The sequence below is a fragment of the Homalodisca vitripennis genome, chromosome X (assembly GCF_021130785.1).
Source record: "Homalodisca vitripennis isolate AUS2020 chromosome X, UT_GWSS_2.1, whole genome shotgun sequence".
Lineage (NCBI taxonomy): Eukaryota > Metazoa > Arthropoda > Insecta > Hemiptera > Cicadellidae > Homalodisca > Homalodisca vitripennis.
In genome coordinates, this window is record NC_060215.1 from 72,528,238 (window position 1) to 72,552,206 (window position 23,969).

At 32.2% G+C, this 23,969-nt stretch overlaps 1 protein-coding gene across 1 annotated transcript in view; it reads left to right on the forward strand.

Annotated features, from left to right (window-relative positions):
- The first annotated feature begins 2,951 nt into the window (after nt 1–2,951).
- LOC124369196 (calcium-dependent secretion activator) overlaps nt 2,952–23,969 on the forward strand; it is a 368,545-nt gene continuing 347,527 nt past the window's right edge. The window contains exon 1 of the mRNA XM_046827016.1: nt 2,952–3,146. The gene's annotated coding sequence lies outside the window, so the exon portion shown is untranslated. The remainder of the gene's footprint in view (nt 3,147–23,969) is intronic.

The window sequence follows — 23,969 nt, forward strand, 5'->3', positions numbered from 1 at the left end:
GTGCATTTAATGCAATTTCAATTTTAAATCACTACAACAAAATCATAATCAATTGGTTTAGAGGTGATATATTTGCATTAATTACTTCCACCCAATTCCTAGACGGGGACGAAAACTTCTGGAATAGTTGCGAGCAATTCAGCGGCAGGCGTGGTTTGGTGGGCGGACTGGCTCGCCGTACATTTAATTATTGGAACTCTTAAATTTAATTACTCGACCAGAACCTTAGTTTATATTATAACCAAGTTAATGAAATTTTATATAAATACATGAAAATAAAAATGTACAAGTTAATTTAAATCTGGCCATTTCTATTGCCAGTGTGTTGAATGTATCTTGCATACGCATTATGTTTAAAAATATGTATGCTATCTAACAACAATGGTCCCAATGAACAGACTCAGACATGAAAAGGCGGCATGAAACACGTCTGAATGAATATAAAAACATGCTTTTCATAGTTTCCACAAATTAATACGCCTTGAACCCTTAATAAATAGCTGTTCACCTTTTTGCCTGTTGAGACAGACCAAATATGTCTGATTTATAAAGGTATTTATTGTCAAAATTTTGTTAACGGGAGTGTATAGTACTAATTGGGGAAACAAAACAAAAAATATTTTCAAAATGGGGATGCTCACGCCCATGCCCCCCTCCGTTCCCAAAGCCAAAATTTTGAAAAGGCAACTAATACCTTGTGACACCTCAAATCGAAGCTTATAAAAATTCTGTATTTTGGTAAAAAAATTAATCGGCCGAGCCGTTTGGTATCAGCAGCCAATAATGTAATTTCTTACTCTACAATTATTAGTAAAACTACTCTGCTACTGCTAATAACAACAAAATTGCTCACTGAATACTGTTGTAAATGCTTTGTAAACTACAAATCAAATGTTCAAATTGGTAGCCTTTGTTATTCAAGAAAAAAGGAACCCTTTTTTCAAATTCTTGCCTAATCCTTCTTAAAGTTTCTCTGGTTAAGCGTCTGCACTCAGAAGTTATCCTGTTTTTCAAGTCTTGGACATCAGTGGGATGTGTTTTAAAAACTACTGATTTCAAGTGACCCCACAAAAAAAGTCTAAGTGTGTTAAGTCTGGAGACCTTGCCGGCCACTCAATTGATCCTCTTCTACCGATCCAGTGATCCGGGTAGTGTGCATCTAGTTATTGTCGCACAGGAAGAGCATAATGTGGTACATATGTTTTATTCTTAACAAGATGGAGCTCCTCCACATTATGCTCTTCCTGTACGACAGGTGTATTCCAAGGAATTTAATCGACTTCTTCGATCTCAGTCTCCTCCACCTTCACTGTAGGACTATGACCTGAGACGGCTGGCCGCTAACGAAATTGAACAAACAACAAAGGCAAAAACCAAAGGACGAGAGCAATAAACATATCGAAACAGCTGATACCTTTCAACTGATAAAATGTTTGTCCTCGTGTATGTATCCACAAAATATGTATTTTCCACGAAATTTGCATACCGGTGATCTTTAAGAAATGTAATTATGATTTGATGTATATTAAACTTTTTACTCTATGTCGAACATACTTACTGAATGGTTTATTGACAACAAAATGTTTCTATGGATAAGACAATAAAGGTTGAGTCTTTTATTATGTATCAGTTTATGAGAAGATATTGCATCCAATACTAAAATCTGTTGCTCCTTGAAATGCTGTGGTTGTGCGCTATCTAACGACAAATATAAGAAACTGCGATTATAAATATATTACAGAAAACTATTGAACACATGTTATATTGAGTAAACTGTAGTAATAATAAAAAAATAGTCAACATGTTGTATGTAATTCATAAAAAGGATGTATATATTATTAGATAGATTATAAATCTGACCAAAAGATTTAGTGTAGGTGCACTATCTATGCTTTAACGAACAGAAGTAGCTTTTCTGTCACATATGGATGCAAAGTCTACTCTCTGAAAAGCCAAAGGTTGAGTTTAATCCCTAATGTTTCTTGGTATTCGAATGGATTATGGTCTTGAATGGAATATATTCAGAATGTTAACAATGTTTCTGATCAATTTCATTCCGCAATATGTCTAGTCGTCACATTCTTATTCTCTCATCTTTACCAATCTATTACACAATCTTTTGTATATAAAAAGTATTTGCAATCTACAAAGATTACAGTATGTACTTATTTATTTTGTGTATAAAATTAAAACTAGAAATATTTTATTTACTCGATCTATGGGCAGACATAGACTACGTGATGTGTCGTACGTAGCTTGAGTAATGTGTGTAGATCTGTGTTACACTATGGCGATTAATGTACGGTCGTGAATAGCCAGCAATAGATAAAACATTAAGTGCTTTACTTCTTTAGGCTTTAATGCGTAGACAGAGTTACACTGTCTATGATGTACTGAATAGATTAGTACTGTATTTCAGAGAGTGAATAGATTGTGGATAACAATGCGATAATACTTCGGTCAATGCTTAGAGATGGTATAATTACTATTTATGAAGTTCACTGAGTCTGAGTAGATTGCTTACTCGTTAAAAGTTGTAATTGCTGGTAAAAGTGATCAATGTGTTGGCCGTTGTTAGCCAATAAATAATAGGTATAAAATTGGGTATGCTACTATCTCAATTAATGAGTAGGCACACAGTAAACTATTTATTATGAAATCAAAAAGTGGGTAGATTGAGACTAACAGTGCGCCACTAACGCGATCAATATGTCGACCTTGAACATCCCACAATAGGTATAATATTAGGTACGCTACTATCTCAATCAATGCGTAAGCATAGAGTTAGACTATCTATTGTGACGTACACGGAGTCTGAGTAGATTGTGGATAACAGTGCGCTACTAACGCGATCAATGTGTCGGCCGTGAATGGTGCGGGCAAGGAACGGGGGTGTGGGTAGCGCAGGCTTGAGCTACCTCCACCTCATTGATCCCCACTCGGCAACCGAGGCTCCTCCATGACACTTCGGGCAAGTAAGACATCCTTTCATAATATATGTACGTGTTAACCGATATAGCCTTCGTAGACATTGCTGAATCGTTTTTAAAAGGTGTACAGTTCTTATTGATGTCGGTTTATCAGTTAAGAGTCGTCAGTTGTTATCAGTTACTGTGGAGTTTTTAGTGTAATGATTTGAAATGCACGTAAGTAATTTATACATATATATCTGGGTAGTGGTAGTGCTATTATAAGGTTATATGAATTTCTGTCTTTATAAATGTGGAAATTAATCTAGGAAAAGATTTTAACCACAACTAGTGATTTTTATTTGTCATTTAATCGTTGCTTTTTCAGGGTAGGAGAGACATTTCCAACCAATCACTCTGTTTGCCCGACTTGTACGTTTGAAAACGTAACGTTGCTCTAAGGATGGGGGTTTTCCAAGAACTAACTCGCTTACAAGATCAATACAAATAATGTACTGCTTATTTTAAAATTTCAATATATATATATTGGCAAGGGGTACAAATATTGAATAGTACTTTAGTTACAATTTATTATTTTTTTAATTATTTAAATCATTGTTGGTAATATCACATCATTAAATTATTACTGCTCCTTTAATTTTTCAAAAATATAGTTTAATTAACCCAATCGTGTATCTCAAACAAATCGTCTATTGTAATTATAAGTGTAGTGTTTTAAGAATTCATAATCGGATTATAAAATTTAATAGCCTGTAGTTAGTAAGCAATCTTATACAAATGTTTAAAAAAATGTCAATACCATGTTTGGAATGAAAGCAACTCAATCGTCAGTTAACCTCTTCAGCGATAATTCGTATGCATATCACCATATTAACTATATTACATGACAGTATAATATGAAACGACAGTGGAACTTGGTTTTTTTACTTTTAAGAAATTTCTCACACGTTCCAACAACTGTAGTTAATTCTGGGTCTGTTATAAGGGGGAAAATACTCAACCTACGGTCAAGAGACAGGATCGAACTGGCTATCTTTGGTGTTCAGTTTGACATGTCATTCACGCAGCCAACCTCGCAGCCAATCCTCAAAACATTTTTCTTGACACACACATAGTCAGAAATAGATTTAACACGAGACAAGTAAATACATTTTTAAAGAAGTAGAAAAATACTAACCTCAAAAAATCTGAAAGTTAAATAACATAAGCATGAGCATTAAACTTTGTTGGCAGGGGTAAAATAATCAGATGGTACCGAAGACAATAGAAGCTGATTCGTGATTTTCTTTTGCTGACAGTGGTGCTGTGCTCTTCCCCCTCCTCAACTTCGGTCAACAAAAACATGAAAAATATGTCAATTTAATCCAACAATGGAAATTTATAATATATTAAAGAATCGATTCAGAAATTACTAGATATATAATCCTACTGATTTAATCTAGTAGCGCCTCCCGTTAAAACATATGTTGTGTGTATAAAGAATTTTGTTTATATATACGTGTCTAGAATTTAGTGCATGGGTTTCACTATCCTTATACATCATTAAAATTTTGTTTTAAGGAAAATTGATCTTCATCTCTAATACTTAATTATCTCCTGAAAGTGACAATAAACATCAGTTTTGTTATTCATAGACAATACTCATTGTGAAGTTAGAATACAAATGTTTATATGCTGATTCCATGTTACGGTTATTGTTTGTCTAAAGTTATGGATTATTTATCTCCTTCGCAACTTTCACCTAATTCAAGTACATTTGTAATTATTAGCCTATGCAGGATGAAGTGCTGTTTTAGAATGACAGTTAGCTGTGAAGCGAGTTAGTGTGAGTTAGTACTTGTATTCCTTTATATACCCCTCCTTCCAAAAAAACCCTTCAGTTGTTTTTATGGCTTACATATCGAATCCACTTTTATTGTCGTCGACTATTAGTAAAAAAACTCCTTACATATTTTTCTTCAAAGTGCACTACCAAACGATATTAAATTATGTTATGCTTTGTAATGTTTTTACCCGTAGATTCAAAATGTACTGTAAGTTCTAGCTCAAGAACAGTAGTATAGTAGCAATACGCTCAACATTTTGTTTATCAAATTGACCAAAAGTAATACAAATAAACCCTGCTTAGTAAAAAGATGGGTCAAGTATAATAAATAGTCCGTTGCTTTATTAAGAAGCATACCTTATCACTAGTTTATATTAACGAACATTTTTTTACATCTATATGATGATCAAAGTTGTGTTGGTTTTAGAACAGTTTAAATTACAGCCAAAATAAAATAATTCAAGAACTACTTGCACACGTGTTCAATGTAGTAGCATCATTCATTTGAACCTTTTTGGTTTTATAAATAATTAATGATTGAGACAAGCATGTTCAGTACCTCCGTTAATTCCAGATGTATACACACATCCTCGGTATTAGTACCATCAAAACTCATTTTGAATTGCGTCATTTAGGGCTTTTCATCATAACTATTTTAAAATGCGTACATTTTAGCACTGTATAAGCACGGAACTCATGGAATATTAAAAAGCATATTATCTTAAAACGCAAACAAATGTGTCTCTTAAAGCTAGAGAAAAATGTGTACACATATATATCAAAAACTTACGCAACACCAAATCGTATAGTTACATTACATTTTTACTGCCCCGGCAATATCTAATTTGATTTCATATTAGATAATATATCCGGTAACTACAAATATACAATAAATAATAAAAAGTACACTAAAATAAAAAAAATGCTTATAACTTGTGCATTGAACATACATGTTCAATAGATTGAGTTACATAAAAAGATAAAATAAAAATAACACCTAAAAATAAAATATTTATGGGCCCGTGTAGAAATTGTGGAATACGTGGTAGGTTAAGGAAAGGGGACAACGGATATTACCTCACATTTGAATTTTGTTCGATCAGACACAGTTGTAATGTAATCTCTAACAATACTGTGTGTACTGAATTACGCAGAAAAGATTTAAAAATTGCCCGATCAGGGGCATTTGAAGAGAAGAATGTACACGCCTTGTCATTAAATTGACTTATATATCGCTAAGCATGACAGTGTTGTAAATTAATCAAAATGTTTAAAATTCACCTCAATGAACATAATCGAACATTTTAAAATTGCTCGATACCTTGTACGTGAAGAAGAGAAATACCATTGCTTGATTACTAATCTATATAGTTATACAATAATAAACCTTTTAACACTTTTTGATAGATTTTATTTTGTACAACATTTCGAATTGAACGAATTCATCATCAGGTACTTCGAAATGTGCATTGTACAAAATAAAATCGATCAAAAAGTGTTAAAAGGTTTATTATTGTGTATTTATATGAAACACTTTTCGAGGCTACAACTCTAATGTCAATATAAGCGGTCCATGTGATTGTTGATGGGAAAGAAGTAATGCAATTTGTTATAAAACTAATTTTTATTTGGTTGCTAAAAATAGTCAAACAAGTTTTATAAGAAACTAAATAATTTCCGGGCGCATGTTTTATGAAATTGATCCCTTTATTAGTCAGAACGAGGTGAATGAACGGCAAAAAGAAGTATTTACTGCTAAAAGTTAGACATTTATCCGGCAACGGATCACCTTGTAAATAGGGTTGTAAATTATATAAACTTCAAAATAACAAAAAACCACCAACAAAATGTGAGAGGGGATCAAGAATATTTACAGAGAATAGTCACATATATTGACACATATTTCATTTTCAATTATAACCGTGTAATAAATAATACGAACATGTAAACCGACATAGGAAAAACTGATTTAAAAATATAGTTGTGATTGTAGGAGTAAATCGTGCATTTTGTCACATATTTGAATTTGTCGGCTAACCGTATAATTTATAATCCAGAAATGTTCGCAAAAATACCTCACGCCTCCTTTTGAGACGAAATAATGGGTTGCGTGGAGCCCCAAGGGAAGGAAAGGGTGTAAATTGACACAAATGTAGCTTTATTTGGCTAAGTATAACCGTGCGACATATAATCACGTCTAAAAATACTAAAACACTCATTCATTCATGTGCGAAGGAAATATAAAATTACATGCACGCAGAACTTGCTAGAGAAATAGTACTTCGTGGTGCCATGTACATTAATTAAAGTAATTTAAGTAATTAATTTAAACACTCTAAACACAACAAAATAACCCCAGTTGCATACAAGACAAAAGTGTGAGAAAAAAATTATGGGACGCGAGGGGATATAATACCAAAATGTTTTGCAAAAGTTTGAATTCATCGGCTAAAAATAACAATGTAAATTTTAACAATCATTAAAAATTAACACTTAAAATAACAAACACACTGTGTTGTCATGTTATATGAAAATTTAAATTGTACTGATATTTAAATAGGAAGAATTAGCTCAAAGTGTTACCAGTTTGATTTGTATCAAGCTATGCATAAGCGTTAATAGAATACCAAAAACTACCAACGGTCTAGAGCGAAAATTTTAAACTTGTAGGATGCGTGATAGTTGAGAGGTAAGGAGTCGTGCATAATAAAAAAATATACTCTTTAGTTAAATAAACATCGTAAATAAATTATGTCTAGTAAATAAAAATCCCTTGTATGACGAATCATTCACAATTGTTGGTGACGTGGTCCTTTATGGGGAGGAAGTAGTGTATATTGCCCAAAGTTTTATTTTTATTCAGTTAAGCAAAACCATGCAAAAGTTTATTCAAATACTTTCCTAGTTATAATAAACACTAAAGAACAAGTACAAGAAATTCTACATTATGATAAAAGGTTGAAATTGTAGGACGAGGGAGGCGCTTGAAGGAGAAAGTAGAATACTGTCAAAAGTTTGCAATGTTTTTTCACTATTGTATTACAATAATAATGTAAGGAAGTGACAAAAAGTGCATAAAGGGTTCAAAAAGGAATTCCTGAACTGGTTCACCTGAATCTCGTGAGATGGATATGGCCACTGAGACAAAAATGGGAACCATGATTAATCATATTATAATACATGGAAGCGTAGACCGTGGTTGTCTTATTTCACACCTTTGACAAAATTGTATCTATGGCGGTTTCAATGACAGTCGACAGGATTTTAGACGATTTCCATTTTTATGATATAGAATCTGAAACATCATGTTTCTAGAACTTCTTCTTGTCCTTTTCTTCATGTTTAAAAACCTAAGACATAAGATTAACTGTGCATGAAAATTGACAAATCGACGTGACATAGCAACAAACAAATCATTCATATTTAACAGCAGAAAAGTGCATATGTTTAAAAATTTAAGAATATCTGATACACAAGATTAGAGTTAAGAAAATCACAAACAAAATACCACTACATAATACAGGCGCACTGCTGCTCATCATGCACGCACTGCGGTATGTGACCTGAGACTCAGCAGGAAATTGCGTATGGATGCGTCTAGTGTCATGACGTAACGGCTAACGGCACGGCACCTAAACAGAATAGCGAGGGTGAAGAGTAGGGGGAATATAATTTTTAATGAGAGGGGGGAATGTATTTTGTAACATACCACGATAGCAATGTCCGGAATCCAATCATCCTTCTAACTGAGCTATATAGTACAGAGATGAGTTTATAATCAGCTTTCACACCAAAAGTAAAAATATTTTCCACGAATGAATAAAACTTTAATCCGACTTTTTAGTAAAATAGTTGTACCATATAGATTCTTTTTGAACAGCTAAAACTTAAATTAATGCTAGAGGATTTTAATTTCCACTCCTATATCGTAGGGGTTGTTAGGATTAGGAAACCGTATTTTCGTATAGAATGGTAGGACTCACACTGAAGACGCGTACGTGAAAAAATGTTCCTTAGAACTGATTGGTAGTATCGTAATAATAATAATGTACGCGAGACTGTGACTGCAGTATGTCGATGTTGGTCTCAATCACAGAGGATATTTATTCAACTGCGATGAGGTCAAATCCCGAAATGGTATGGCAAAGAGGCAACAATCTGTATTAATACAGGTGTTCAGTTAAGATGATAGTGGATTGCTTGCTTTAACTCAATGCTTTCAACTAGTATTGAAGTATTGAAACTTCCGATGCATATTATATTTGTTAATAAATATAAACATTTATAATGTTCCTTTTGTAACATCCTCAAGTTCCTCTCATCTAAGTAATATTTGGAAATTTGAATAGGAAAAACTACAAACGAAGAATACGCAATAAAGTATAAATATAGTTAAATTAAAACCATGTTAATAATGAAACTATTCATACAAATGTAATGCATCTACTCACATTTTCCATTGTACGAGTATCATGTTTCATTATTCTTTCTCTTTTCACTAATTACTATAACAATTCCATACTACATAATATCCAGTATTTGTAATCAGATTCCAAATGAGTATTTTTGGTCGGTTGAGATTGGTGAATTCTCGTTAGTAGAGTACTCCACCAATTAAAATGAAAACGAATAATATAAGTATTCATGATATTAAACGATTATTAACATGTTTTTAGAATGTTATCATCGCCTTCAAATTTTGATCATTGATACATCTTTGGTTTTAATTAAAAAATGATTCGCTTGATGTAAACAATTAATTCGGCTAAGTTCGCAAACCTCAGATTACAAACCCAGAAGTTACTTTAAATTTCCAACCTCATATAGAAGAAGCGTACGGGTAAATGCTGACTGACATTTCCTAATAAAATAATCTTCATTTTTCGTCATCGTTACTTCCTCTTTTTTAAGAAAAATATCCGTCACTGTATACTTGTAAAACTATATAAAATAAATCAAAAATCGTAAAACAATGCAGTACACTTAATGAGGTGTGGGCCATTAATGAAACTCTGTTTGAGACAATTTGTGACTCGTCTTAAAATATATGTAATCGAATGATACATACCATTGTGCAGTCTAAGCCCAAGATTATGGTATGTATCATTATGATAACTTGCAACTTCTTGGACCAGAAGTAAATGTACGAGCTCCACTTGTAAAAATGTCATAAGTATTAATTTTTTGGGAGGAGTTTACCTAATTTTTTTAAATATTTAAAGGTATGAAATAAAATTGTTTGGCATATGCATTTTGAGTAACATTTTTATATATCAGTGATACTAGTTTGTGAACATTTTCAAAAGTTGTCATATTTTTGACAGACTTCTACGTATATCCGTCACAACAATTTTACATAATAATTTTGTTCTGTTTTATATATGGTTTATTAATATATTATAAATATCCTCCAAACCATACTAATTCTAACTCTAATCCCGGCAGCACAATAGATAAGGGATTCGATATTGTTGAATCTATAAGCTTCAACAAGTAATATGGCATACTTGGTGTATTGCTAAACGGTTAGTCATGCTTAAACCCCATACAGCATCTACTTTAACACGCACCAAACTTCCCCACTAATCGATTCTCGGACCTCACTACTTTTATAATAATTTCTGTGAGTTTTATAAGATACGCCGATGACACTAGCATAGTTAGTAACCATGCCAACACATTTGCAACATTAGTGTAAATTTATTGTTATGTAATGTAAATGTGCGCGCGCGCGCGCACACACACACACACACACACACACACACACACACACACACACACACACACACACACACACACACACACACACACACACACACACACACACACACACACACACACACACACACACACACACACACACACACACACACATTATATATATTTATGTTATATTATATATACATACTATATATATATATATATATTACATTATATATATATATTAGTGTTATATTCGTATTGATCACTTAAAGGAGATCAGAATTGTCCAGACGATTAAATTCCTCCACATTTACGTCACCTTGTCTTTTTATGAATCTTGTGAATTCAAATTGACTTTTGGTCTAGTATTCTGAATAGGGCTTTTTTCGCTTTCAATAGGGCTTTTAAATCCCAGAAAAGGGCACTCAGGATCGTATAGGGCCTGGGAGGAAGGGATAATTAATTGTAGGGAACACTTCAAAGAAGATAGCTTTCTTTACCTCCACCGCTTATTTTTCAAACTTCAATATTTATATTTAAATATCTTCACAGTTTTACTAGACCTGAACTTGAATTAAATTCGACATTCGTACTGTAATTAACTACAGACAGATTTAGACTGAGTTCTTTTAAAACTATTATTTTGACCAAAACAGTTTTGATTTCATCATTAAAAGTTTGAGACAATCCTCAAATTCAGCAACATTGGAACCGGTACCATTCCTGAATACCGGTACCATTGGAACGTACCATTGGAACTATCTGAGCCGGAAAACTTATTATGGTTTATAGCAGGCGTTTTAAAATAGTGACCATTGCTACGAGTAAAGGGGTCAAATAAAATTATGTTGCAGATAGATTAAACTACATTTACGTGTTTATATATTTGACACTGCAGTAACAAGCATATACTAATAATACATATTTCAGTTTAAGAAATAGATGTGTAATTGATTTAGTATAAAATATTTTAAATATAGGTTTTACAGAACGTGCTTTATTGGTTTGATAAATAGTGCCTTCAAACATGATAGACTTAGTAGGACAGCAATTCCTCAGGGTATATGAAAACACTGATCTGCAGTGAAAGTCTACTTCGCCTTAAAATATCAAATTGTGGTAATAAAATAAGCATACCAACCAAGTTTCGGAATCTAATATTGAGAGTTAAGGTGGTGATGTTTAAATAAATGGAAAATTCTAAATTAAAGTCGATATACCTGTTGTCGATAGTCACTGAATGTGATGGCAACATTGTACCCCAAAATGTTACAAAATTCAATTTCTCTCATTGAAGTAAACCGTTGTCAACTCAAAGTCACAAATTTACATGGTTAGATACTATATGGAGGTATGATATAATGTTTAGGTAGGTGTAAAATAAAGTTCAATTCAGTAGATCAAACATATTCTTTATGATATTTATGGGAACGAGGTCGCCACGAGGTCATCATATTAAAATACAATTAAAGATTCCCCTCGGCTCGAACACAGTAATTTAAAAAACTCGATTACTCCAATTATCAGTAATTGAGTTTATAATTACCTCAATAATAGGGTTTACATAACTCGAACAACTGTAATAAATATAAATTATTACAGTAATAGTCTTTTTTCTAATTGTGAGCTCCCTCTGCTGCAGAAGTACAGCAGATTGTAAAATACATTTGAGCATATGTTTAGTCATCATGTGTCAATGATATTGACAGTTGCACTCCATCTTTAGTTTAACATCTTGAAGCTTGTAAAACATGTAGAGTGAATTTAGAAATAAATACGCTTTCACGAGTCAAAACATTTCTATCTCCCTCTCCGTCATGTGCCGTTCAAAGTGTGTCTATGATTTATGGATCACCTATTCCATTAACAAAGTGCAACATATTTTTATTCGACCAACATACCCGAAAGGGAAATACGATTAGAGAACCCAATTTATGTAAAACCCTGTTTAGAAGATTGCTAGAAACTGGTAATCCCAAAACCACAAAAATACATTTTTTTCAGACGGGAGAGATCTAGACATAAAGATACTAGGATTTTGAAAGTCAGCTATTTGAGTAAAACATATGAGTTGTAAAAATGATTTAACTCCAGGATTTCTAAATGACTAGCCACCTAACGCACAGTACATTAAACCACCCCCACTGACACATAGCTCTAGAGCTGACTTATAATTCTTCATCTCGCAACTTGTATAAACCAGTAAAACACCGTCCCACTTTACTTTCGAATTAGCCCGATAATCAAGACATGATATATTTAATAATATTACATATAGTAGGTGTATGTGTATATTTTGCGGTCTTTTAAATTAATTTAAAATAAAGCATAATCTATGTATAATGTATTAAAAATATAAAAAAAGAAACTTAATTAAAATGTTGTATTTTAGTTCAGGATAGGCACGTAATGACAGGGCGACGGCGGCCTTTTACCTAAAGGACCATGATTGCTTGCGGTGCCGCCCCTAATACATGTTATCATTGACGTATACAGGTATAACATGGGCTGAGTATTTGTTTATTTTATATACAAATTGAATTTCTTCCAAATTAAACTCCTTTATATCTTTATTATATATGTATATATGTAGCTATGATTTTAAGTATAATGTCTACAATTAACATATTTTAAGCTATAATAGTTGCCTAACACAGATTCTTAACAATACAATATTCTTCTTAATTAATCACTATTAAGACTCGTATAAATAAAACCCCCGTCTATGACTTAGTGAAAAGTAATAAAAATGATAAATGAAATATTAATAGTTGAACAAATTACAGAATTTGCTAAAATGTAAGAAGTATATCAAACTCAGTTATATTTGTGTCTTAAAAATGTTAATAACTTTAAAGAATACATTGACAACACACGAAAACAAATATTACCTATATACTATTATATATTATATATCTTCAATAAAAAAAAATTATTTAAGTTTGTTATCGTTGAACAATCACGTTTATTGGTATGTAATCTGTATTTAACATTTCCCCAATACAAATTTTATGATTTATAGGAATGTTTCATTTATAAGAGTGTCCCATTCTTAACAACAAAAAATCAGTGTTGAACTCTTACTAAAAATACACTTAAAAATAAACACATAGTTGAAATGTAAAAACCATTCCTTTTCCAAAGATGAAACTTACGAGTATGATCACATGATGATTACGTATCCCAACAGTAATATTTGTAGAGTTACAGGTATTTTATTACTACTAGTGAGCCTCACACAATAAACATGTCTTAAGGTAGGTATTCAACCTGACGCGAAGTAGAGGAGAGGACCTCATTAATATTTCCAATCAAGTCAAAGTATAAAAGCAGGGGGCCTGCCTTATCAAAGCTCTCCGAGAGAAATAACACGAGGTGTCTTGTTTACGCTACTTCTCGGATTAACAAAGAAACATAAACCTAATTATGTATGTATATTTAGATGGAAGTGCAATACTTACTACGTTTATCGATTGATATGAGTCATCGATAATGTCAATAAGGAACGTGGGAAGCCAGATGATTCGTGCAAGCGCAATCATATTGTTTACCAAACGAAAATTAATATTAAGTGAATATTTTAGTTTTATTTTTTAGTTATGTTAATAATCTTTCTATCAATTTCTGGAATCACTGAACGAATTTGGATTTAATTTTGTGCAGACGTCTCACCTTTTACATGCTCGCCAAGAAAGGCGTTTACATATTTCGCTAACCAACCGTGGAACCTTTTAGTAAACCACAGAACGCCTTGTAGAGGAAATAGACACTTTTGACTAAGATTAAAACATTTGGAAAGAAATCATGTTTAAAACTTTTACATTTTACCAATGAAAATCCAAAGATGTAGAACTTTTACTTACTAGTTAAAAATTTCAAGAAATAATGAATACATTTTCCTGAAATTTTGTACATAAAAGCATTATTAAGAGGTTTATTTAAGGATTCACTTAAGTTACTACACCTGAGGATGTTCACTAAGGAGTAACAACCACAGAGCTCCGCCCTCACTCGCCTTAACAAATATCTAACTTTCGGTTACTATTGAATGGAACACTATGCACTTTTAAATATTCTCTGGTGAATTTCTTCTTAGGAATAGTTTCACACTTCATTTCAAGATCTCTGTTCCACTCTCTCTAAGAATTTCCAAATTGAGTTATATACGTATAGCAATAGTAATACCAGAGTTTTTCCACTTGGTATCAATTCTAAATATACACTTGGCTCGTTCCTCAAACACTACTTACATTAAAAAACTGTTAAAAAAAATTTCGATCACACCCACAAGAGTGTTTTCGGAACTCAGTGTTAGGATACTTTCGAAATGAGCCTTACTAACTCGGCATCATTGGACGCTGCGGAACATCTACGTAACTCAGGGGAGAAGGCACATTTAGGCAAGAGTGTCCGTCAGAGAATTTAATCCCAGTAGTTAAAGTCAATAACTTTAATCGTTAAAATAGTGAATTCTAGTGTAAACCTTTTAAAGTTGTTTTGAATTTATAATGATAAATACTGTGAGGATTGACGCTCGTATGACAACGAATGGCGTTGCGCAGTTCGATGGACGTTCCTGCCCCTCGCATCGTGTATCAAACACGTTAATACGTTTGTTCATGCAAAACAGTATGTGGTTTCCAGTATATAGAGGTCGCAAGGGAATAAATAACCTCATCGTTGAAAACTTGTTCCAACACCTCTCCGTAAATCTTGATTTCCAATTATTCAAATTTTTTTTTAAGCTTGAACAATCCATAGGATTTCTCAGGGAAAATGGAAGGACTCTTCGTGCAAACATTCTCCGCACAACTATTCCAAGTCAAACATTGATGTTGGTATATGCCGAGGAGCTTTTATAGGAAAACTACAAATTCTTGGCCAATTACTGAGAAATATAAGTGTAATTAGACGACCTTTGCTTAACAAATCAAGTATAGATTGGATTCACAAAGTAACAACAATATTTCGAGACTGTAAGATGAGGAAACCAGCAAACATAACAAACTGATTCTTGGTACGCAAAGAGTATTCCAGGGAATCAGGTATAAGTCTCTATTTTTTCCTTTCGATCGGGTTTCCCTTCAACGTCATGCTCCGTACTAGTATTTAGGCCATTTAACAATGTGTAAGTGATTTCAGAGGTTGCAATACATATCAAAACTTCTCATCACATATCTCTTGAATACTTACGATGTTAAAAATAATATTTTTATCTCTCTTGCCATTTTCGTTCTGTAGGAAAATAAGTTAGAAACCTTATAAATACATGCGATGGGAGACTGTTTTAAAGTATATTGAGCTATCTATTTAATGTACGAGCATTATTGAACTGAATTGTATGTTTAACAAACAAACTTCTCTCTCATATAAATTAAAAAACACACAATTTTGAAGTGAATTTTGAGCAAATTTGTCGGTAAACTTTTAGAGCGAACTATTCAGAAATTGAAACATTATGTTGGAAGACAACATAATGAGTCCTTAGGTTACGACAATTGTTCTTTAGTGGAGAGCGCTACTAAAAAGACAAGGTACAATTGGCAGAAAACGCTGTACTTGGAATTGTTTTAGAGAATGACACGCTTATTCACTCTTCCCCAATTTGTGAGACGAGTCTTGGGAGAAACTTATTTGAGAATATAATCCACCCTTCTTACAGAACTGACTTCAGTATCTGTTTGGCAATTTTAAACATAATTCAACAAGATCTTTAAGTACTAAAACTAAACACTACCGTAAATGAATTTAAACGGTAATGTGCATTTTAAAGGATCAGTGTGCACAGTTTTTTTTATATGTGAAGGATATGTGTGTTACAACAGTTACATTAATTCAGTGTATACGTGGCTTTAAATATAAAATCTATTCTTGCGAAATAAAATGCATTTAACGCTACAACCATTATTATTATAAATTCTTGAACCTCCCCAAGTACGAACAAAGCTTTTGTATTATTTGTTTATTTTAAACTATATTGCAGTTATATGTTAATCAACGGTATTATGAGTTAATCACCAGTAACTAATAGATATATAACTTAAACCGGAGAACCACTGTTTCAGAAATAAATAAAAAATATCACTGAAATTCAAACTTTAAATTAGTTTCATTTGTAATGTTATCTCAATAAATGAATAAAAACTCAATTTCATAAGAGTTGAGAGAGAGAGAGAGAGAGGGGGGGATATATTTTCCTGCTTGATCAATGACAAATGTCTGGTAATATCCTGTCACATTCACAAATCTTCCAGATACAAACTTTAAAAAAATGTAAACAATTTCTATTTTTCAATCAAAACTGATTTTGACTAAACCCCCGAATATAGAACTATTTTTGACCAGTTAAACGAGGTCGCACTTTCTGCTCGTATCAAACATTTTCAGAAAAGTATTTTCCACTGTTATTAGGAACCATTAGAGAGTTGTAAACTAACTCAAACCATTATCTAATGTCTCTAATAAAAGTCGTAGTAGCCACTGCACTTTGGATTCATCTGGCCGTTTAACAGTTTTGACCGCACTCTATAGCCCTTATTCCGAAATCGAATGGTCTATGAGCTCAGATGTTGCATGGTAATTCCAATTATACTGTAGACGTTGGTTGTTTAGATCTGACTTTTCTAAATCAAATAAAGTTATGATTATTCATATTATCTCCACTTCTCATTGATGAATGATCAATGAGACTGAATGAGTCATGAGTCAATGAGTCATGAAACTGATTTAAATTGTTGTTTACTGCTAATGAAAGGTGAACTCAATCCGATATTATATGTGAAAAATATAGTTCACAAACAATTTTCTATTAGTTCTGTAAAATTATTATTCACAAATCGGTGTCTACCTAGAATATTATACCCATAAAGTGAAAAATAGCATTGGCTAATTATCAGCCAATAAATTTAGTATCCTTGCAAGTTGTTAAATTATTTAAGTGCTTCATATGAAGTTTTGTTTTGTTTGTAAACCATGTCAGTAGAACTCTTAAAAATCCTGATATCACTCACTTATCACGACATACACGTGCTAAGGATCTAATTTTGGAAATAAGTGCTAATATATAATAATATATATAACTTGACATTAGACTTTCACATACACCATTTAAGCACTTTATTAAAAATTTAATTCGAATACTTTCATTGCCAACCATGAATATTTACGGAAAAACGCGATTGTACTTACTTATTAATTTTTTTCCTAATCTCCGTGAAAATTTAACTAAAATTGGAAACTCGAGGTCTTAGAAAACTGCGCGCTATTTTTCGTAAGCTTGATCAGTGCTTTAAAGCAGTTTTAAAATCTACACAATCTAACAATTTAGCACTATGGAAATTATCTCACCTCAGGACTCTCACTCACTGGCTTTGAAAATTGTCAATAGAAATAACTAAAATCAGAAACTGAACTAAACACTTTAAGATTTTGTATTACGTTCATGTTAAATTATGCAAGTCACTTACAAATGGTTGTGCACTCTGATTTTTCAGGCCTATGACACTTTTAATACTTCGGCACTTTTAGGTTTAGGCTCAAACTGTTAGCGTTATAGGCTATACATTTTATAGCCTATAACGCTATAAAATTATAGCCGTTTATTATTATTATTACTACTAACGTTAGTTATTATTATTATAACTACTATTATTACTACTATTTATTATTATTATTACTATTAATTTATAGCCGTTATTCATGCCGAAATTTTAGGATCTTTCCAACCGAACCTCATACAATTTTGGCATCAATACTCATATTGTTTTGAAAGTGCTCATACAAACTTTGTACTATTACTAACTATTAGTAACTAATATTTAGGAAAGATTAGAATTGTAAATCTCGTACGGTTGCAAGATAAACAATTCAGAGTTTAAATCATTATACTACAATTTACATAGTTATGTTTACAATATAGAGCTATATATTTGTTAATGTTTATTTGCTAATAGAGAGACCTCTTACCAGTGATTTTTATGTATATAGAAGAGTCTTCTTGATTCTTTATGGTTATTTTTTAACACTTTCAAAACTGATAACATTATTACCTGATACCGCCCTTTAGAGAACAGAGAGTTTCAATCAGCCAGGGAGCGCTGGAGGTGAAGGAGAACTAGTGCATGAGGTTTGGTGGTCTTTCGTTGGTATTCGCGGTTTCACATTGACATTATTAATATCTCATCTTGTCAACCTTCCATAGCACCCTTGTTCGATCTTATTAAGTATCTAAGATTGCCTAACCTTCACTAGAGCTACAATTGACATTAAATGTTTCTAATTTAACAGATTAAACGGGATACTCATATCAAATTACTTCATAAGTATTAATGAGCTAATTAAACCAGTCTGGAATTCGATTAATTTTTTACGTTAATTTTGTTTTGATCACATTTTACGTGTAATTTTACAGATTGAAATTGTTGCATTAAGACGTTTATCAGTCCTATCCAAGACTTTCATATGGTTAAAATTAAATATTTCAGATATATTTTTCACCTTGGGACTGTTGGTGTTATGTAAAATGTCAACCTTCGAGGGGGTTTCAATCTGTTAGCTTGGAATTGAGCAGCGCCAAACAGTAATATCGTCAAGACCAAAGTTGACAGTTTCTTCAACACCAAAACCATTTCCTGGTTTAGCAATTAATAGTAGAGATTTTTGACGCTGTCGCTCATAAGTTCAAAGTGTACATAGACATCTCTAATGAAAGTGCTGTTCGGCTGCGAGATCCAACAGTACCAGTAATTAGAACTGCCCTTCTCCATTGTTAAATGTGTACACTCCCAACATCGATGGTCCTGAGAGTGTAGCAAACACTCTCCATGGTTCCATGTATGCACCCAATCCCGGTCGCTTCCAACACGTAGCCTCCTGACCCATGCTGTTTGGAGATACTGTTCAGTATGCATTAGGAGCAAACAGCAATCTGAGGGAGTGGAGGGTATCTTTAATCCTCTCTGACTTGCAGTAAGATACATCGGTTACGGTTACTAATCAGTGATTTCGTTCAAACGATATTCAGTTTATTACTTTTTTATAATTAGCCATATTATCTACATTGACTGCGGCGGACGCACGTTACTACTATACCGGCTGTCTTATGTCGGTACTTGACTAGTGTCGCAGTGAAGGCGTTCAAATACTAACTCCGAAATACAATCTAATTACTCATGAAACTGACTTTGAGAAACATAATAATTAAAACGGTAACCTTGAGTTATGAGTATGATTGGCGGTACAGTAAGCCGTTGTGACTGTTTAATCTCAAAGTGTTCCAAAAATAACTTAATAACTACATTTTCTCTTCATAAATTAATGAAGTATTTTTAAAAGGTAATATTTTAGGATGTACTTATTCAAACTAACGTTGACAAGTGTTGAGAAACTTCAAAAATTCTTGTGATATACATTCAAAGACAGAATAGTCTCTAGTGGATTATTACGTATTTGGATGTACGAAATTCGTTTAAAACGGAAGACTATACTAAATTGTCTTTTTTATAGCAAAAACATGTGCAAAACGTATGATTGCACCTGCTGATCCTTAATTCTTCATTTACGCTATCCTATTAACAATATTTAGATCACGCTATGAAATTTTTAATGAATTGTTTTTTATTGTGCATTTTTGTCATATGATAAACATTTATTTAAGGCAGTAAAAAATTAAAAAAGTTATTTGCTTAGAATTGATTTGATTAACCAGGAAAGTCGTTTCGTCTTGTTTTGATTAATTAGATTTCGGTTAATATAGAATCTGATGTATTTAAATTACTTTAATACCTTGAATATAATTTCCATGTCTCAGACGACACTTGGTAGCACAATTCGTATACCAGTGTTTAAATGTGTGATGACATTTGCAAGCTGAATACGAGGAAACAAATTAACAAAACGAACCGAAAATGGATGCGGTGAAAAGTTGTTTTTTTTTGTTTTTTCAAGGGTAAGTTTCATTTAAGAAAACTACATTTCAAAATAAATGTTTTATATTTAACGCAAAAATGTCCATCGAAGTTTTTCCTGGTTCAATTTATGCCAAACAAGAGCCAACCCTCAAACTCTTGTACTAGCATCCGAACAGAACCCTCACTTCTTTCCTAGTCTTTACAAATCATCTATTTTCTGCTCACAGACAGATTGGCCTAGCATAATAACGTATTATACAAGTTATAATCGGATGGCCAATACTAGCCTGAGCTATAACGAAATCATGCTTGTAAGTTCGGGTACTCAGCGCTTTGGGTTGAGTACATCAATTCGAATGAAATGCAATTCAATATAAAATCAGGCCACCGCCATTGGATCCGTTCTGGAATGTGTGACACACATGGACTCAGACAATTGGAATACCTACCACAACGTTTTCGTGCTTAACATAGAAGATAATACAATGCAATTCTCCGAATCCATTACTTTGTGATAGAAAAAAGTTTTTGAAAACAAACGAATTCAGTATTCATAAGTCTTGTTTTTGGATAAACTGTTAGTGTATTCGCGATTAAATTTGCACCATTTGTCACAAAAATACTACTCCCGGAGTAAAATTTAAACGTTAAACATTTTTCAATACTATTTTTAGGGTGATATAAATATTAATAAACTTGGGTAACAATTTAAACTTCAGGCAGTACATTTTTATTTCATTGGTATGTCATTGTGACAACCTTCCCCCAGTTATTGTCGTCTAGTCATAACATAAGAACATATATGATATTGTTATCGATTGTGTTCGAATCAAAATAATAATTATAATAAGTTATTTAAAATATTTAAACAATTTTGTTGAAGTATCTACTGCTAGTAGTGAGAATCTATGTAAGGTGTGTGCACAATTAAAAGCACTTAAAACTCATTTTTGCACTTAAAGATTTATCTGGGATAAATAAGTGTTAAGTTGAGAGCTTCTCTCCACATAAATAACTCCTCTCATATTTGCATTACTATCGAGACATTTTGAATACCAGTTTGAAATGATCCGTAACATAATCACCAACGATTATCGGAGGAAACAAATTCAATCATCGTTATCCTGAGTAAAGAAGATGGTGTATTAATACTCCAGAGACAGTTTTCGACAGAATGCGGTACGTATGTCAACCTCTTCACTGTAAAAAGCGTGTCAGATATATGCTACTCTGTATAGGCGAGACAGTAAAATCAATAACGGTTTCACCGACTGAGCTACAGCTGTACAGTTGCACAGTCCAACGTTCCCATTACAAGGACCGCTAGTTTTAGAACAGAAACGAACCAATTCAAATACAAACTGTTTTATTGTAATTCATATATATATATATATATATATATATATATATATATATATATATATATATATATATGTATATATATCTAATTTTTAGTGGAATATAAAGAAACACTTAAGTCAAAAGAATAATGAGAGCCTGTCCTTTGTGACAAATCGAATGCTTTTTATTACGTAGTTATAATTAATACTCTTCATTGAATATGATAAATGTTCGGTAAAGAAATACGAAACACTAATTGACTCTTGACTGTTACTTTATTCAGTATAAACAAAACAAACGAAACAAAACATTCTAAATATACTATTAAAATGATGCAATATATGTAAATATAATTAAACCGTACTAAATGAAACACCATAATCGATTATCAATGTTTTATTACTATTTTTTGGGTGGAATGGTTAACATTTATCAATGTCCTACTCTTCATTTCCATCACTACTTTATTACATGTAGTAGTGTGTGGATAAAGCCACACACCACCACACACCAACAAAAAATTATTTATTTTGTTATTTTGTTATTTATTTATTTTATTATTTTTTTATTATTTATTTTGTTGTTGTGTGTGGTGTGTGGATTCCACTGTCGTATAAATTTCATTATTGAGAACCACGTTGGTAAAATGTTTAGAACAAATGTGTGTTTAACCACGAAAATCTGTGAACATTACATTCATTATTAACAACTTTGAATTGATAAGTATTAGAAATTTTAAAATGAGTCATAAAATCCCAGCAAAAGAAACTTGATCGCTATGAAAACAATTAAAGAAAGCAAATATTGCCAACATTGATTTGTATTTGCAAAGTTAGAGAGAACAACAAGCATTTATGTTCCCTATTCGAACACATGCAACATGGAATTAACGCCTCTACTAAACTATACATTGCCTATTCCATAAAAAGTATTTTGTTCTTTTTGGTGTGAATGTGATGTTTTGATCCAACTTTATGTGGAACTTTGCAGATTGTCATGTTTGCAAAATATGCACAACAAACCACCAAGATAACTCATTTCTTTAATAGGTAGTTAGTGGCTTCAAACCACTTTAACGAGGGATTAATAATTTTTTTAAATTATTAATAATATTTCAACATAAATGTCTACACATTAATATCATAAGGCGTTCCTAACGTTATTGTATATTCGGAACAGTCACGAAATCTTCAAAATGAATCACGTACAACCTCACAAAAACACCACTTAACCTTTGATAATTGCGTAGCCAATTACGAACTCTAGGAATATTGAAATTACTCTGGAATAAATAACTGCCCACTTGGATCCCATGGTAGTCCAAAATTATGTAATAAATAGTTATAAATAAATTGAATCGCACAATACTAACTTACTGAAATTCAATGTGATACTTTAATTGAATCGTGCACATCTCTAATAACACGTTAGTGGTAAACGTTTAAACTATGATAATTATTTCGATAATAACGGTTCACATAAAAACCCTTCATAAATGAGGATGTTTAGTCTGATAATATACGCACGCTCATATTATTTTACAAGCCGGCTGGGTTAATAAAGTGATATAATATAGTATAGTAATACAATATGATATGTGATATTATAATATATTATTTGTTATACACTCTAATCTTGTAAAAGTTTAAAAAAGTTCATTTAACTAATTAAAGTGATTAAGCCAGATTAGACGGCATCGTTCCACTAACTATGATATATACTTGATATGCGATTTCGATCTGTATAGTGAAATAAGTGAAAATATAGTTTGAAGTAGTGAAACTCTTATATACTACTATAAATAGCGCATGCTTTCACACTTCATCTTGCAGCCTTTTCCACTTGAAAAAGAAGTAGGGATTATTAGTACGCCTATCATTAATTAAAAAATTTTGAAAAGTTTCAAGAGCATGAGTTAGTTCCTACTTTGTCCTACTTCCTGTCATACTCGTATATACTCAACGGGCAACCGAAGATCAGGGTGGTATTCAATTTTCAAGAATATTAAAGCCATTTCTACTCGTATAATATAAAGTTGAACGGTGGGACTGACTGGCTTATTCATTAACAGTAATTGAGTAAGAAAAGCAACATTTTGAACATAATTGTCGGGAAATCGTCATTTTAGAGGAAGAACGAGCTAAAAAAGGTTCGTGTTAAATTGTTTATGGGAAAACAATGGAATGAGTAGTTTTTAAATTCACCCCAAATGTCTAGAAGTAAACATTAAGGCATGCCTAATAAAATAATATTTTTTATTTA